At 42.2% G+C, this 15,000-nt stretch overlaps 1 protein-coding gene across 1 annotated transcript in view; it reads right to left on the bottom strand.

Annotated features, from left to right (window-relative positions):
- The window catches only part of LOC308158662 (syntaxin-1A-like), a gene marked incomplete at its 5' end in the record, with an annotated part of 114,077 nt that overhangs the window by 18,401 nt on the left and 80,676 nt on the right, over positions 1 to 15,000 (bottom strand). The window lies entirely within an intron of this gene.

Here is a 15,000-nt window from a genome sequence, read left to right as displayed (position 1 = left end):
GAACATCTATTCTGATTCTGACTACTACATGCTAACATGCTAACGTTCTCTCAGTGGTTGCAGACCCAGGGTGACCTCACTCTCTCTCTATGTGTGTGTGTGTGTCTCACTCTCTCTCTATGTGTGTGTGTGTGTGTGTCTCACTCTCTCGCTATGTGTGTGTGTCTCACTCTCTCTCTATGTGTGTGTGCGTGCGTGTGTCTCACTCTCTCTCTATGTGTGTCTCACTCTCTCTATGTGTGTGTGTGTGTGTGTGTCTCACTCTCTCTCTATGTGTGTGTGTGTGTCTCACTCTCTCTCATTGTGTGTGTATGTGTGTGTGTCTCACTCTCTCTCTATGTGTGTGTCTTACTCTCTCTCTATGTGTGTGTGTGTGTGTGTATGTCACTCTCTCTCTATGTGTGTGTGTGTGTGTGTGTGTGTCTCACTCTCTCTCTATGTGTGTGTGCGTGTGTGTGTGTCACTCTCTCTCTATGTCTGTGTGTGTGTGTGTGTGTGTCACTCTCTCTCTCTCTCTCTATGTGTGTGTGTGTGTGTGTCACTCTCTCCCTCTCTCTCTCTATGCGTATGTGTGTGTGTGTACACTAGGGCTGGGTTCAAAAAATCGATTTCCCGATTCTGAATCGATCTTCATTGAATGAGCGATTATCGATTCATAAATCCCGAGATCGATGTTTCATGCATTTTCCTGCTTGCAGCTTCAACCCGCAACGAGATCTCGTGGCCAGATCTCACGCTACAATAATTTATCATATCTCACGCAACGAGGGGTCTCAACACTGTAAAATCTAAAAACATGGCGATGGCAGGGACACTCAAGTCACCACCAGGCTTAAAGGCAGATGTCTGGGTGCATTTTGCATGTACAAATTATGACGATAGAGATGAGCAGGACAAAAGCAAAGCCATATGTGACGTCATATCATCGCTTTGCTATGGAGTCGCAAACGGGAAAGGCTTGAAAAAAGCGTTCAAACTTTTTCAGAGCAAAATATCTGATTTAGTTTTTTTGTAATCAGACGCAACTTGAAGTTGTGAAGTACCCACTCGTTATTTTTTCAAGCAGTTTTACGATAGTTAAATACGTGTACTTAATCAACAAAATAAGCTTATTTTTAGCCTGATTTCTCCCGGGAAATCCTCCCTTGTGGGAGGGGAGAAACTGGTTCCAGGTTTTTTCTCATTGGTCGATCGATTTGACTACGAGATGAGTCAGGAAGCACTCGTGCTTGTTTGTTCACTCCACTAAGACTCGTAAGGTAAGATCTTCTATTTTATGTACATAGCGACTTTGTTAGTTAAGTTAGTTGTTAGTTACTAGTTGAAACCAGTGTGTTCGTGTATTTAGACATTTCTTTATTATTACCCACTAGCAACTAACTGAAACCACATTGTTCAGTCTGAATAGCTTTGTTTGTTAGCATGCTAGCATTGTTGTAGCTCGGCATTCTGTCTGCGTTGTAAGTACGGTTAGTATGTCTACCTTGTAAAAGTTGTGTGTCTAAGACTCATGTTCAGTGTGTAATACTGGAATACTGTAACATGTCAAGTGTAATAGATTACAGAAATGTTAAAAGTTTAAAAACATGTGTTGCTTTCTTTGTTATGAACGAGCTAGCTGCTAGTTGGCTAACGCCAAACACACTACTCTGAGCACTTTAGGTAATTATCAGTGTCATGTATTAGGCTAGCTATTTTATGAACATGGTATGGTAGTATTTTATGAATATGGAGTGCCAGTAACTGTAGGCAATATTTTAATGTAGCCTACTATCTTCCTTCTGTTGCAGCTTTGATGCCCCCCACCCCACCAGACACAGCAGCTCAACAACTCACTGGCAATATTTTGTTGAATAACAAGAACAGTTGGGCATAGATACAGCATTTTGAACTGTGTCATGATTTATTATCTATTGATAGTCAATTCACAGACCTTGCATGCTTACCTGTGTATAGTCTGTTGTATGTTCTCAGTTGTTGCCCTCAGTTCCAACTATACTTGTACTTGAAACTTGAAACTGAACTATAAGGCTGGACATTGACTACTGAGCACTACACTATTTCCAGCACAAGACATCAGCAAATTACTCTTAAGGCCTCCATAATAATAAGCTGGCTAATTAGCTACAGTATTAACATTGCTAGGTGATAATGTTAGCAATAGCTAGCTAAGTACTGTAAACTTCTCTTTGAAAGTCTATCTGACCCAGTGACTAACACTAATGTTTGCACACTGATTGTACTTTGCACAGCTTGTCGCACTATTGTTCTGCTGTGGTGCGACTACCATCACTTATACTTATCACTTTATTACTTATTATTGTGACTATGTACCTTGTTGAAGAACCAAAGCGAAATATTTTTATTCTTGTGTACTGTAGAATAAATTCTGATTCTGATTGAAGACTTTTTTGTATCATTAAAAGACAGTAACAATAACAGTTACATCAACCATAAATAATAATAAGCTGGGTAATTAGCTTAGGTAATACCTTGCTAGGTAATGATGTTATAGCTGTATAACTATAGCTGTCTGACCCAGTGACTAACACTGACAGGTATTGACAGCTGATAGCTGTCAATCTAGAGGGGGAGTGGTTGGGGGTGGGGTTAACCAGCTATTGTTACCACCCATTACCTGCCTGTGTGAAGATGTGAAAAAGTCTGAAATCTTTGAAGGCCGTTTTCTCAGGATTTAGTTTTCAGGGTTAACAAGTTTCCAATACTCATGTCGTCTTCAGTTTAAGCATATGTAAAAAACAGAAAAATGACTTTGCCTACTCCATGATCCTTCCACCACATCGCGTCACATATGCAAGCTGTGCGCAGTGGAGGTTACATTTTGTGGAAACATCACAAATCTACGGAACCACTTATTGAGGCATCACCCTGACGTGAAACATGGAAAAGCGGATCCGAAACAAGCCTCGCTGATAAAGATGTTTGGTTGCAAATTACAATCAAATTCTCTGCGTGCCCAACAAATTACAGAGGTTGTAGCAAATTGTATTTGCAAGGATATACGCCCGTACAGCGTTGTCGAAAATGCTGGCTTTCGAAGCCTCATCAGTGTACTAGAACCACGCTACGTGTTACCGACACGCAAACAATTGAGTGAAGTGATAGTCCCGACTCCCAGACATGTCCGCGCAGGTGAAACGTGACATCGCAACTTCACTTCAGCCAGCAGAGAGTTGCCATAACGTGTGACAGCTGGACATCCAGAGCAATGGACTCGTACCTGACAATCACTTGCCACTTTATCAGCGAGGCTGGTTTCGGATCCGCTTTTCCATGTTTCACGTCAGGGTGATGCCTCAATAAGTGGTTCCGTAGATTTGTGATGTTTCCACAAACTTATTGTTACTGTATACTACAGTATTTTAATAAGAATTGATTTTCCAATTATGTTTATTCCTGAATAAAATCTTCCAATCTCCAAAAAGTGAGAAAGCAGTAATGAAGGGCTTTAGTTTCATGGACATTATGGTTTACAATGTGTTTTTTTGTTCCCCAAAATAATACCCTAATCTATTGCACTATTTTCGTTTGAGTTTTGCACATTTTTATTTTGTATTGTGGTATATTTTAAGTTACATGAAACACACACACATAACATGGAATTATATGTAAGGCTTTGTAAAAGTCTGACCTCTCCTGAAGGCCTGCAAGGGCATGTTGTATTCTAACAAATGGGGGTTTTATGGCAGCCAGAGAACGCAAGGCGCCCAGGGGGGTTGAGACCGATTGTAAGCAACCACACACACACACATACTTTGAGTCTCACCCCTCCTGACTAAGTTTAAATTACTTGAAACACACACATACCATGAATTTGTATAAGGCTTTGTAATATTTACATTTACATTGTTGGCATTTGGCAGACGCCTTGTCCCAAGGCAACTTTCTTGTAAATACTTGCAATACTTGCCTGACCGCTCCCTTTCTCTGAAACAAGGGGGTCTTACGACAGACCACATGGTCAAACACACACACACACACACACACACACACACACATACACTCTGGCCCTCCCCTCTTACAAGGGGAACAAAACGAGCAGGCTAGGGGGAGATCTGCCTCTTTACCAGCCCAGCCCAGCAAAGGAGGACAGACACAAGGCTCCAGCTGTTGGTATATGTATACCCTGTTTTTGTACTTTAATTAAATCGTCTTAAACTCAATAACTGTTCTTTGATTCATAACCAATAAGATAAATACACAACATTAATGGCGAGCCAAAAACCCAGGAGTCTATAAGGGGAAATCTACGTTTGAAAACTGAAGCTGCAAGAAAGGTATGATTGTGTGGAACAGCTGTGTTTTTCAAACATTTTCTTTGAGACTAAAACAACCTTAAAGTAAAGTATCTTGTTGGAATAGAAACAAACCTTTCATAATCTTTAATAAGTGGGGTTGGTGAGAGCCGGATTTTGAAGTCCGTTTTTGTAAATATACGATTAGATTGGTAAGGGATTTGAGTGTTTGTATGGGTGATAGGGCCGAATTTGGTAATTCGCTTTTTGTGTAAAATTGTGTTGAGATATTAGTTTGGTAACTAATAGTTGTGATTTGTTTGGATGGTATTACGGAATATCGTGAGTGTGTGTGTAAAATTGTGTTAAAGTGTAATTGGACTGTGTAGTCTGTTTTGTAAATCTTCAGAACTGTGGCAAAGAAGTGTGTCTGACGTCATTGTCCTCTGTGTCAGCGTAGCAAAAACAAGCACGCTCGGGCACGCGCGCAGACACGCAGGCATATACATAGTTGAATGAGATATTAGTTTGGTAACTAATAGTTAACTTGCATTGAAAGATAATCTTGAAATTGTTGTGTCGTGGAGAATGTAATTTGTTTGTGAAAACAAAGTTGTGTTAAGTTATTGTGGAAAGCAAAATATATGTTGTAAGATTAAACCCACAGGTTTTCCCCCCAGAGGAAAAGACAAGACTTGCCCCTCCCCCTCTCCTGTTGGTCCGGGCACACATGCACGAGCGTCAGGGCTTGTACACACATTGATTCAAACATACGGACACGTAGGGGGGCTGCGTGTGATTGTTGCATTACATAGATTGTAGTAATTCAAAGATAGAAAGATAGTGAATTGATCATCGGGGTATTTAAAGTAGTTTAAAGATATTTGTCATTGTTTGTTAGAAGTAAAGATAGATTGTGGGCTTTTGATAGATTCAAAGGAAAAGAGGCCAGTCGTTCTGTGAAATATCTGTTGACTGTCTCCCTAAGCAAAGTCACAGCAGTGCCTCCAGCACAGCAGACCCTCAATAAAACGGCTCTGTGACTCTCTGTCTGCCTGCTTGCATAAAATGAGAGGGATCTATAGAGATCGTTCGTGACTGATGTTTGTAAATGACTGTTGAATATTACATTACTTGTTTAAATACTAATTAGTCGAATTAATTATTCAGATCATTTCATTGTCTGTTTCACAAAACAATTGATTGATTCCACAGGTTTGGTCAAATGTCTGTGACTGTCTAATGAAAACCATTCTGAATAACCATTCATTTTGTTTGATATTTGATAACAGATAATTGACTCCACAGGTTTTAAATCAATGTATATGATTATATAATGAATAATTCTAACTAATCATTCATTCCTTTCAGCATATTGAGATCACGGAAGTCGAAGCATTGTGTTTGTTAGGAGAAAAATAATAGGTTGTGACTTGAGATCACGACAGGGTGTTTTGAAGCAATCGATACCCAAGTCGGTTGCTTGGCGCCATCTGCTGGCCGAAACACGACAAGACATTTTTAAAACATTGGCTCTGTAAGTTGATGAATGGTTCATTGATGGATGGTTGTAAATGATTGTTATATATTACATTACTTTAATTAATTTAATTAATTACTCAGATTGTAATTAATAATTAATCATTCATTCCTTCCCAATAACAAGTCGATTTCTTTACAGGTTATAATTAATATTTGTAATTTACATCTTTTATTTTAGTTAGGTCATGTCCACAGCTTTTGATTAGGAATAGCAGAATAGTTTGTATTGATAATTAAGCAGTAAAAGGGTTTTTGTAAATCAGTGAATACTTAGGTGTTGACCAGCCTTTGTGATTTAATAATTGTGTTGACCAGAACTGTAATTAGTATTGAATGAGTAATTAAGTGACACATATTCATAAACAATTAGGAAACACATTTAAGTATAAAGTACTTACACAGATATTAGATTTAAGTTAATACTGCACTGACATACACAAGAGGCAAATCTGTTATTCTGAGTTGTAGGGTTCTGTGGGGATGGTTAATACAGTTAAATTGGACTAGCATTTGTTTAGCAAACAAGGCAATAGGAAGGTGGGTAAGAAGAGTACACCTTATCTAATATAGAATATTGTCAGCATATTGAGCGGTAGAATGGGGTCAAATTCAACGAAGGTGTTAAAAGATATTAGTGAACATAGTGGAATATTGGCTACTTTATCCCCTATGGCTGTAGTGGAAAAAATGAATCCTCTTGTTAGGGAAATTAGCAAAATGTCTACGAAATGGAATAGCCGTTGGGCATACATTGAACAGCCGTGGCCGAAAGAGGGCAGCCTTAATTTACAAATAATTGCAACATTGGAAATACTTATCAATGTGCACAAAGCACATCAAAGAGGAAAGATTAGATCAGAGAAACGCAAGTTAGAGTTAGCTATTTTAGATCTATTTAAGGTAGAGGGACAGAAAATAGCTCAGATGGAACCGGAAAAGAAAAATGAATTGGCCAGAACACTGGAACAGAAATTGAACATTCCATCCACAGACATGTGTCCTGTCTCCAGTCCCCCTCCATATGCTAAGGCACTGGAGGACCATTCCCAGAAGAAGAAGACCAAGAAGGAGCCAAGGGGAAAAGGGGACGACAGGAGTGACGAGGAAGATGACAGCAAAGATGGCAGTGAAGACTCAAGAGATGACGCAGATGAAGGCTACAACGCTCAGGTCAGGAAGATGATAGCCACAGCAGAAAGACACCACAGATGGCTGAAGGAGCAACGAGAAAGGGAGAAAGAGGAAGATTGTCATCGAATGTCATCAAATACATTAAAGAACTGTCCAGTGCTGATTCGGGGTAACAAGATGGAATATCATCCTTGGAATCATACAGATCTGTCTGAAGTAATAGAGAAACTCCCCGTTCTCCAAGATGGTGGATTCGCATGGACTACTGAGGTGGACGTGAGACTGACAGGAACGCAGGCCGCGATGGGAGACCTGAAAAGACTCTTAGCTTTTATTGCAGGATTGGATACAATGGAGGAAATATTGATGAAGCCAGGACTTCATAGATATATCAATACATCAGTTTATGATCCAGAGCTCTTCGCAGCAAACAGAGGCAGGCTGTGGAAGGCAATCAGAGAGACTTACCCTACTCACATTCACCCAGACAATATCATTGTGAAGCCACTGGGGGGAGATGAGAATCCCAGGGGTTTTGTTGCCCGTGTGCACTCTCAATGGAGAAGTGTGACAGGGAAGGACGCTGAAGATAACCCCTTAGAAAAATCCATAATCAGGGAAAAAATACAAGAAGGGCTTCCTACCCCAGTTAAGGATAAGCTAGCAGAAGTGGTGGGGCTACGACACATGAACAAAGCTGTTTATATAGACCACGTAGCTCATCAAGTTGAGTTATATCGAAAGAATATTCAGATACAGAAGACACAAGACGAAGAGTCACTCAGAATATTGACTCATGTGCAATTGACTGAAAGCGAGAGGAACATAGAGGGAGTGCAGGCTTTAGCCCCACAGCAACAGCCACCTGGAGTGCAGACTGCTACTTACCAGTCCTACTCACAGGGGCCACAAGGGGGGTATCCTGCTACTTACCAGTCCTACCCACAGGGGCCACAAGGGGGGTATCCATACCCACAAGGGCCACCAGGGGTGCAAGCGGTTCCATACCAGCCGTACACACAGCCTGGCCAAGGACCACCACCAGGGGGATGGACAGCAGCAGGGAAGAAGATGCTAGAACCATGTTACCAATGCGACCAGAATGGACATCTAGCCTGTACCTGCTACAACAGGCCCCAGGGGGGCGCAGGGGGGAGCCAAGGAGGAGGATATTGGCCTCCTGCTACACCTGCTCCAGGAGTGATGAACCCTTACGGAGGCCCAGCAGCTGGCCTATAGGGGTGCCCGGAAGATCCGAGTGGGAGGTGCCAGCTGGTGGTGACAAAGAAGCCTGAAGACGCCACGCACCTTCCTATGTCTGGAGAATATGTGAAGACAATCGGATTTGAGGGAATTAAACAGCTGATTCCTACAACTGAGCTTGTAGACTTAGAGTACAAGGGACAGAGAGCAACTCTGTCAACACTTGTGTCAGAACACACGCCAACAGGGCTGCTAGGGAGAGATGCTCAATGCCAATTGAACTGTACAGTAAAATACGGTGCCATCCGGTGCTCAGATTCCATCGACAACCAGAGTGATTAAGCATAAAACAGACCTACAAGCTTTGCCTTTAAAGGGAGCTGATATAGAATATTGGGTTGATGGGTCTTGTTACCGGGTAGGCGAAACTTTGTGCGCTGGGTATTCCTTAGTTAAAGCACAGAATTCAAAGTTTATTGTAGAACAGGCTGAGGCAGTTCCTCAGCCTTGCTCAGCTCAGTTGGCTGAGTTGATTGCCCTCACAGAAGCATGCAACTTGGGAACCGGACGGAGAGTGACAGTGTACACCGACTCTGCCTATGCACATAATGTTTGTCATTTTAATGGAGCTGTATGGAGGGGGCAGGGTTTTAAGAGAACTGATGGTACGCCTATACAGCATCACGCACAGATCATGAAGCTGTTACAAGCCATGATGAAGCCAAAGGAATTAGCCATAGTGAAGTGTGCCACACACAGGTCTGACTCATCACATGTCACACAAGGTAACAGGGCTGCAGAAGATGCAGCCAAAGCCATTACAGGAGCAGACAAGGCAGGTAAAGGTCTTCTGGTCGCACATGAAAAGCAATTACAGGGCATGGTCACACTTGAGGATTTATTGATGTTACAGAGTAGAGTAACTACGTTAGACAAGAACGTTTGGCTAGCAAGGGGGGCAAGTCAGGATGACACAGGTCTATGGAGGAATCATGAGGGGTTGGTTGTAGCACCCTCAGATTTAATAGGCATGTTAATACGGGAAGCTCATGGATTAGCACATGTGGCAAGGGGGGAGGTAAGACGCAAGATCACCAAGGAATATGGGTTTTGGAGTCCATATTTGATGGAACAGATTGACCATGCTTTGGGTCAATGTGGGGTCTGTTGGAGAAATAACATCAGAGTGGGTACACCAGTGGTGTCTGGGCATATCCCTACCCCAATAGGGCCACGGGTGGTGGACAGGGGGGTGGATGTACAGAGTAGGCAGGATGTTGTGCCAACAGGTGCCGAGGTTCCCAGAGAACCTGAGAAGGAGGAGCTACGACGAGATGCTGTGGTGTTGCCAGAGCCAGTGGCAATGCCAGTGTTACAGCCAGTGACATTACCGGTAATGCCTGAAACCGAGGGGACAGTGGAAAGCTGTCCAGATGCCAATGAACCAGAAACCAACGAAGCAGAGAGTGTTGACAGTCTGGAGGTCCAGCCTGGGAGTGTCCAAAGCTTGGACACCTGTGCTACTGGGGATGCTGGCGAGTGCCTGCAGCATGCTTCAGATGTTGCTGAGGGCGACTCCCCAGACCTTGATCAGCGTGGGAGGGGACCAGACGACTGCCTGAACCTGAATGACACTGACAGACGACGACCAGTTAAGAAGAGATTAAAGACTATGAATAGGGTAGTGAAGCAGCAGATCAAAGGGAACGACGGGAATGGACAGCAGATGATAGCATGGCTGGAAACGGTCTTAGGGGCATGGGAAACTTATTTTGCTAAGATAGGAGCACCTATTATAGCAGACATGATTTTTGACTTTCTTAGGAGACAGGGCCTCATTGACTGTTTTTGGAAAATCAGTCACTCAGTCCACGTTGATGAACTTTTCAGAAGACTAGTCCTCACCTGAGGTGAAGATCTATGCATTAATGCATTCCCTTTGTCCTATGCTTACTGTTGGAGAATTATGTGTTATGATAACTGAATGTCATTATTTGTGTATTGTTTGTTTGTTTCTATATCGTGTGATTGATGTCGGTTGTGGAGTGATGTAATGGTTACGCGAAGCTAGGAGAGAGGTTCTGTTCCTGGCGCAACGAAAATGGAAGCTCCTGACTATGAAAGTGTTATCAATCTGAGACAGCGGTAAAGGCTGTTCTCCAACTGGGGTCACGTGCTAGTAACCTCTGACCCTGACGCTTCAAGGACAAAGAAAACATCGGTCGTTGGAAGTTTCTGTATTGATTTGTGCATGATGAACTGTGTTTAGTTTAATTGTGATTGTTATTTTCAAGATTCTTTTTATTATTGGTTGTTTTCTATTTTTTGTATATGATATCTTTGGTTCCTAATACTGGTCCTGGTTTGGTCTGTGTTATTGTGCTTCTTGTGTTATGTGTTGATGTAGTTTTTCTGTCTGTTGTTGTTGTTGTTTTTTATTTCTTAGCTGCGGTATGTGAGGTTTGTGTTTTGTTTTGTTTTATGTGATCATACACCTCTGGGTGTTCCGAGGGGGGAATATGTGGTATATTTTAAGTTACATGAAACACACACACATAACATGGAATTATATGTAAGGCTTTGTAAAAGTCTGACCTCTCCTGAAGGCCTGCAAGGGCATGTTGTATTCTAACAAATGGGGGTTTTATGGCAGCCAGAGAACGCAAGGCGCCCAGGGGGGTTGAGACCGATTGTAAGCAACCACACACACACACATACTTTGAGTCTCACCCCTCCTGACTAAGTTTAAATTACTTGAAACACACACATACCATGAATTTGTATAAGGCTTTGTAATATTTACATTTACATTGTTGGCATTTGGCAGACGCCTTGTCCCAAGGCAACTTTCTTGTAAATACTTGCAATACTTGCCTGACCGCTCCCTTTCTCTGAAACAAGGGGGTCTTACGACAGACCACATGGTCAAACACACACACACACACACACACACACACACACACACACATACACTCTGGCCCCTCCCCTCTTACAAGGGGAACAAAACGAGCAGGCTAGGGGGAGATCTGCCTCTTTACCAGCCCAGCCCAGCAGAGGAGGACAGACACAAGGCTCCAGCTGTTGGTATATGTATACCCTGTTTTTGTACTTTAATTAAATCGTCTTAAACTCAATAACTGTTCTTTGATTCATAACCAATAAGATAAATACACAACAGTATATAACATATATATATATATTATGCAAATAAGCTATTTGAGACAGTCCTGAGGGATATGTGATGTCTTGTTTACCAATAGGCTATGTTTGTAGCCCCTTTATTTACACTGGCTGCAGTAAAGCACGTTAAAAAGCACTTTTTGTAGTGTCTGATTTAGCAAAATGTTGGTCAATGATGTTCATTTATGTTCCAATAAGAAGTACATTCATGTAACTGCTTTGGAGTCAATTCTTAATGTAAACATTGATATGTTTAACAATGCTACATGTTATAGGGTTCCTTGAACCATTTATAGCATTAGTTCTGAGAATCTCTTCATATTCAAGGAAAATTGATATTGTAACTAAATCGAATCGGAATCGAATCGAATCGAATCGTGAATCGAATCGAATCGGGAGCTGTGAATCGGAATCGAATCGTTTTGGGAAATCAGTGGCGATATACCAGGGTTTCCGTTAGAAAAATTTGGTGCCGGTCAACGTGTCCGGGAAGATTTCAATTTGTCGGACAAACGGGAAAAATTCCGGTCATCATATTAGAATATAATATAGGTGTTTGTCGCGGTGATTAGCTGTTGTGTAGCCTATATAGGCCATTTAATGTCCATTTCTCATCCGATACGATTAGATCGCGAACTATATAATAATATAGGCTTTCATGATTCGCATGCGCTATGGCATAATATGTCCAGGGCTGCACGCGCGCCACACTGGGCAGCCTAGTCACCTTTGCTACTTTGAATTACGACTGTAGGCTACTTTAAGATGTTTATTTCAATTGCATTAATGGGATTTGAGTATGTAATTGGTAATTTTAAGTATGCCTAGTTTAGCTTTTGATGGCTATTTGAACCGACTGCATCGATCGATCAATGAACGGACATTACGTTAACTGAAGTGTGTTAAATAGTTTCACGACAGTAGTGTAAGTTTTTTATATTCTCTTTCCAGTTTTACCCTTTTTATCAATAAAACAACGTAATTTCTATAACCACGTCTCGCTGATTGGGAAGGCATTAAGTCTAGCTGCGTAGAGTATGAGAATGGGGAGGATGTATCGGGGGGGATACACACCCGTGGACTATTTCACCTTAGTGGCACAAATTAAACTCTAACACTATAGATAGACTAAAATGATGGACACCGACTGAATAACTGAGGGGGGGAAGACAGGTCTCAAATGTGAAACAATTATAACATTTAATACATAAAGATAAAACATACACAAATATATAACATTGATATCCCTAAACTCAAATGTAGTGTGGTATTGTCAACCTAATCTAATCAATCCTAATCTAATGGTACCAGTAGCCCAGGTTGTCGATAGTAGCGCACTACTCCCGTAGTACTTCTCCCGACTCAGGGCTGGAACGGGCACGGCAGGCTCAATCAATGAACGGGGTTGAGATGGCCGCTAGCGTCCTTTACTAGCCACGGCCCTCGGTGGTCATTCACTGTGCTCTAGCACATCCAAAACACGCAGAACAATAACCTTGACTCCGGTCACTGCAGTGGTTTTATTTAGACTAGATCAAACTAAATTACGGTAACTGACTAAACTACGGTACTCGCGCCGTTGAGAGACAGGGTTGCCAGATGGGGCGGGTTACCGCCGAATGGGCTACTGTGTTTAGCGGTTATTTTCACTGGACAATATGACCGAAGAGCAGTGTTGCCACAGTTACTTTGAAAAAGTATTCTGATTACTGATTACTACTTTAAAAAGTAATCTAGTTACTTTACTGATTACTTGATTTTAAAAGTAACTAAGTTAGATTACTAGTTACTTTTTTAGTTACTATTGGCAGCTGCCTAGGCACCCGACCCCCCCCCCCCCGCAACATAAAAATGAAAACTGGTTTTGCCAAAACTCACTTTATTTTAACAGTAACTTAAATTACATAATTAAACTTTAAACAATAACTTAAAACAACAAAATAAAGAGTCTTTCTTTGCCTCACCCAACATAAATACTTGTTTTTAAACAATAAAATAAATATAATCTTTATTTAACAGTAACTAGCAAGGAGTGGTTTCACAAAACCTAAAACCTACCCTGACCATTCAGATATGATCCTAATATAATCCTAATCCTAAACTGGGTGAGTCTGAGTTTATCAATGATCAACATTTATGTTCTTGTCATCCTTTGCTGACACAAACTCAAAATAATCCTTATATTTCCAGCTATTTAACGCATATCTCTGTTCTCGCTCCATTGTGTAGGCTACGCTTCTGTTTACACTGTGCAATCAGCGTGGTGATACACGTGAGCGATTCTGCTGCAATCTCGCGATAGTCGAGAGCCGTTTTTTGCGGGCATGGCCTTCCATAGTAACCTCGTGTTGAAAACGTGAGCACTGACGTCACTCCCCAAGACGCGAGAAATGTTTGTTTTACAAAGAAATACTGCATTTAGCCTAAGTTATGAGGTAGTAACGCAATAGTAACGCACAGCCACTTGAATAAGTAACTTTAATCCGATTACTGATTTGGAAATAGTATCGCGTTAGAATACTCGTTACTGGGAAAAGTATTCAGATTAGAGTAAGGCGTTACTTAGTAACGCGTTACCGGCATCACTGCCGAAGAGGTTTAAATATGTCGGACTTCAACAGATTTTATCGGACAAAGACCGGTAATTACCGGTTAACGGAAACCCTGGGCGATACCCAGCCCTAGTGTACACTGTTACCTCAACGTACAGTCACTTCTACATCTTTACAGAAACACAACTGCGAAAAAAAATCACAGCATCAAAATGGAGTGGATGTACATCCATAAGATCTACAGTACACACAATGTGTGTGTGTGTGTGTGTGTGTGTGTGTGTGCGCGTGTGTGTGTGTGTGTGTGTGTGTGTGTGTGTGTTTGTGTGTGTGTGTGTGTGTAGGTGCCTGTTGCTAAGAAGGGCAGTGAGCAACAACATCAGAGGAGGAAACTTCAGCAGGGCTATTTCAGTGTAGCTTTCTATTCTCTCTCCTCCTCTCTCCCTCCTCATCCCCCTCTCTCCCCTCCTCCTCACCCTCCTCTCTCCCCTCCTCCTCATCTTCATCCTCCTCTCTCATTATTCTCCGCTGCTCCTCTGCCTCCCTGTTCATCCACCTTTCCCCCTGTGTGTGTGTGTTGTTGTTTTTACCCTCCTCCTCTTCTCTTCATCCCTCTCTCTCTCTCTCTGACCCCCTCCTCCATCAATCACTCATTCTCTCCAACTATCTATGTGAGAGAGAGAGAGAGAGAGAGAGAGAGAGAGAGAGAGAGAGAGAGAGAGAGAGAGAGAGAGCCTCTGTGTGTGTTGTGCCGACCCCCCTACTGTGCCCCACGTTGGGCGCCAGATGTAAGAGTCTCTAGGCACAGAGGGAGGTCGACACAGAGGAACGGTAGATTTCAGAGCGTTTATTCGCCTGTTACAATACAGCGCACGTCACGGACGTGTCGCTGGTTTCAGTTTCACACAATACAATCAGAACTATACAATAAATCGCCGCGGCGTCAGTTCCCCTTTCGGGACACGCTCGTCGGGGGTAGAACTGAGAGTGTCTACAAGCGTTGTGATTGGCCGAGAGGCGTTCCAAGCCCCGCTAGTATAGTAACAACAACAAGGCAGCGTGATGTGTCACCTCACCTGATATCCCTACGCCTACAGTACAGTTGCTCATCGCGTTCCCTTGGCAACCTCCGTAGT

This window comes from Nansenia antarctica (assembly GCF_963989245.1).
Source record: "Nansenia antarctica genome assembly, chromosome: 5".
NCBI lineage: Eukaryota > Metazoa > Chordata > Actinopteri > Argentiniformes > Microstomatidae > Nansenia > Nansenia antarctica.
This window is presented reverse-complemented; position numbering and strand designations above follow the sequence as displayed.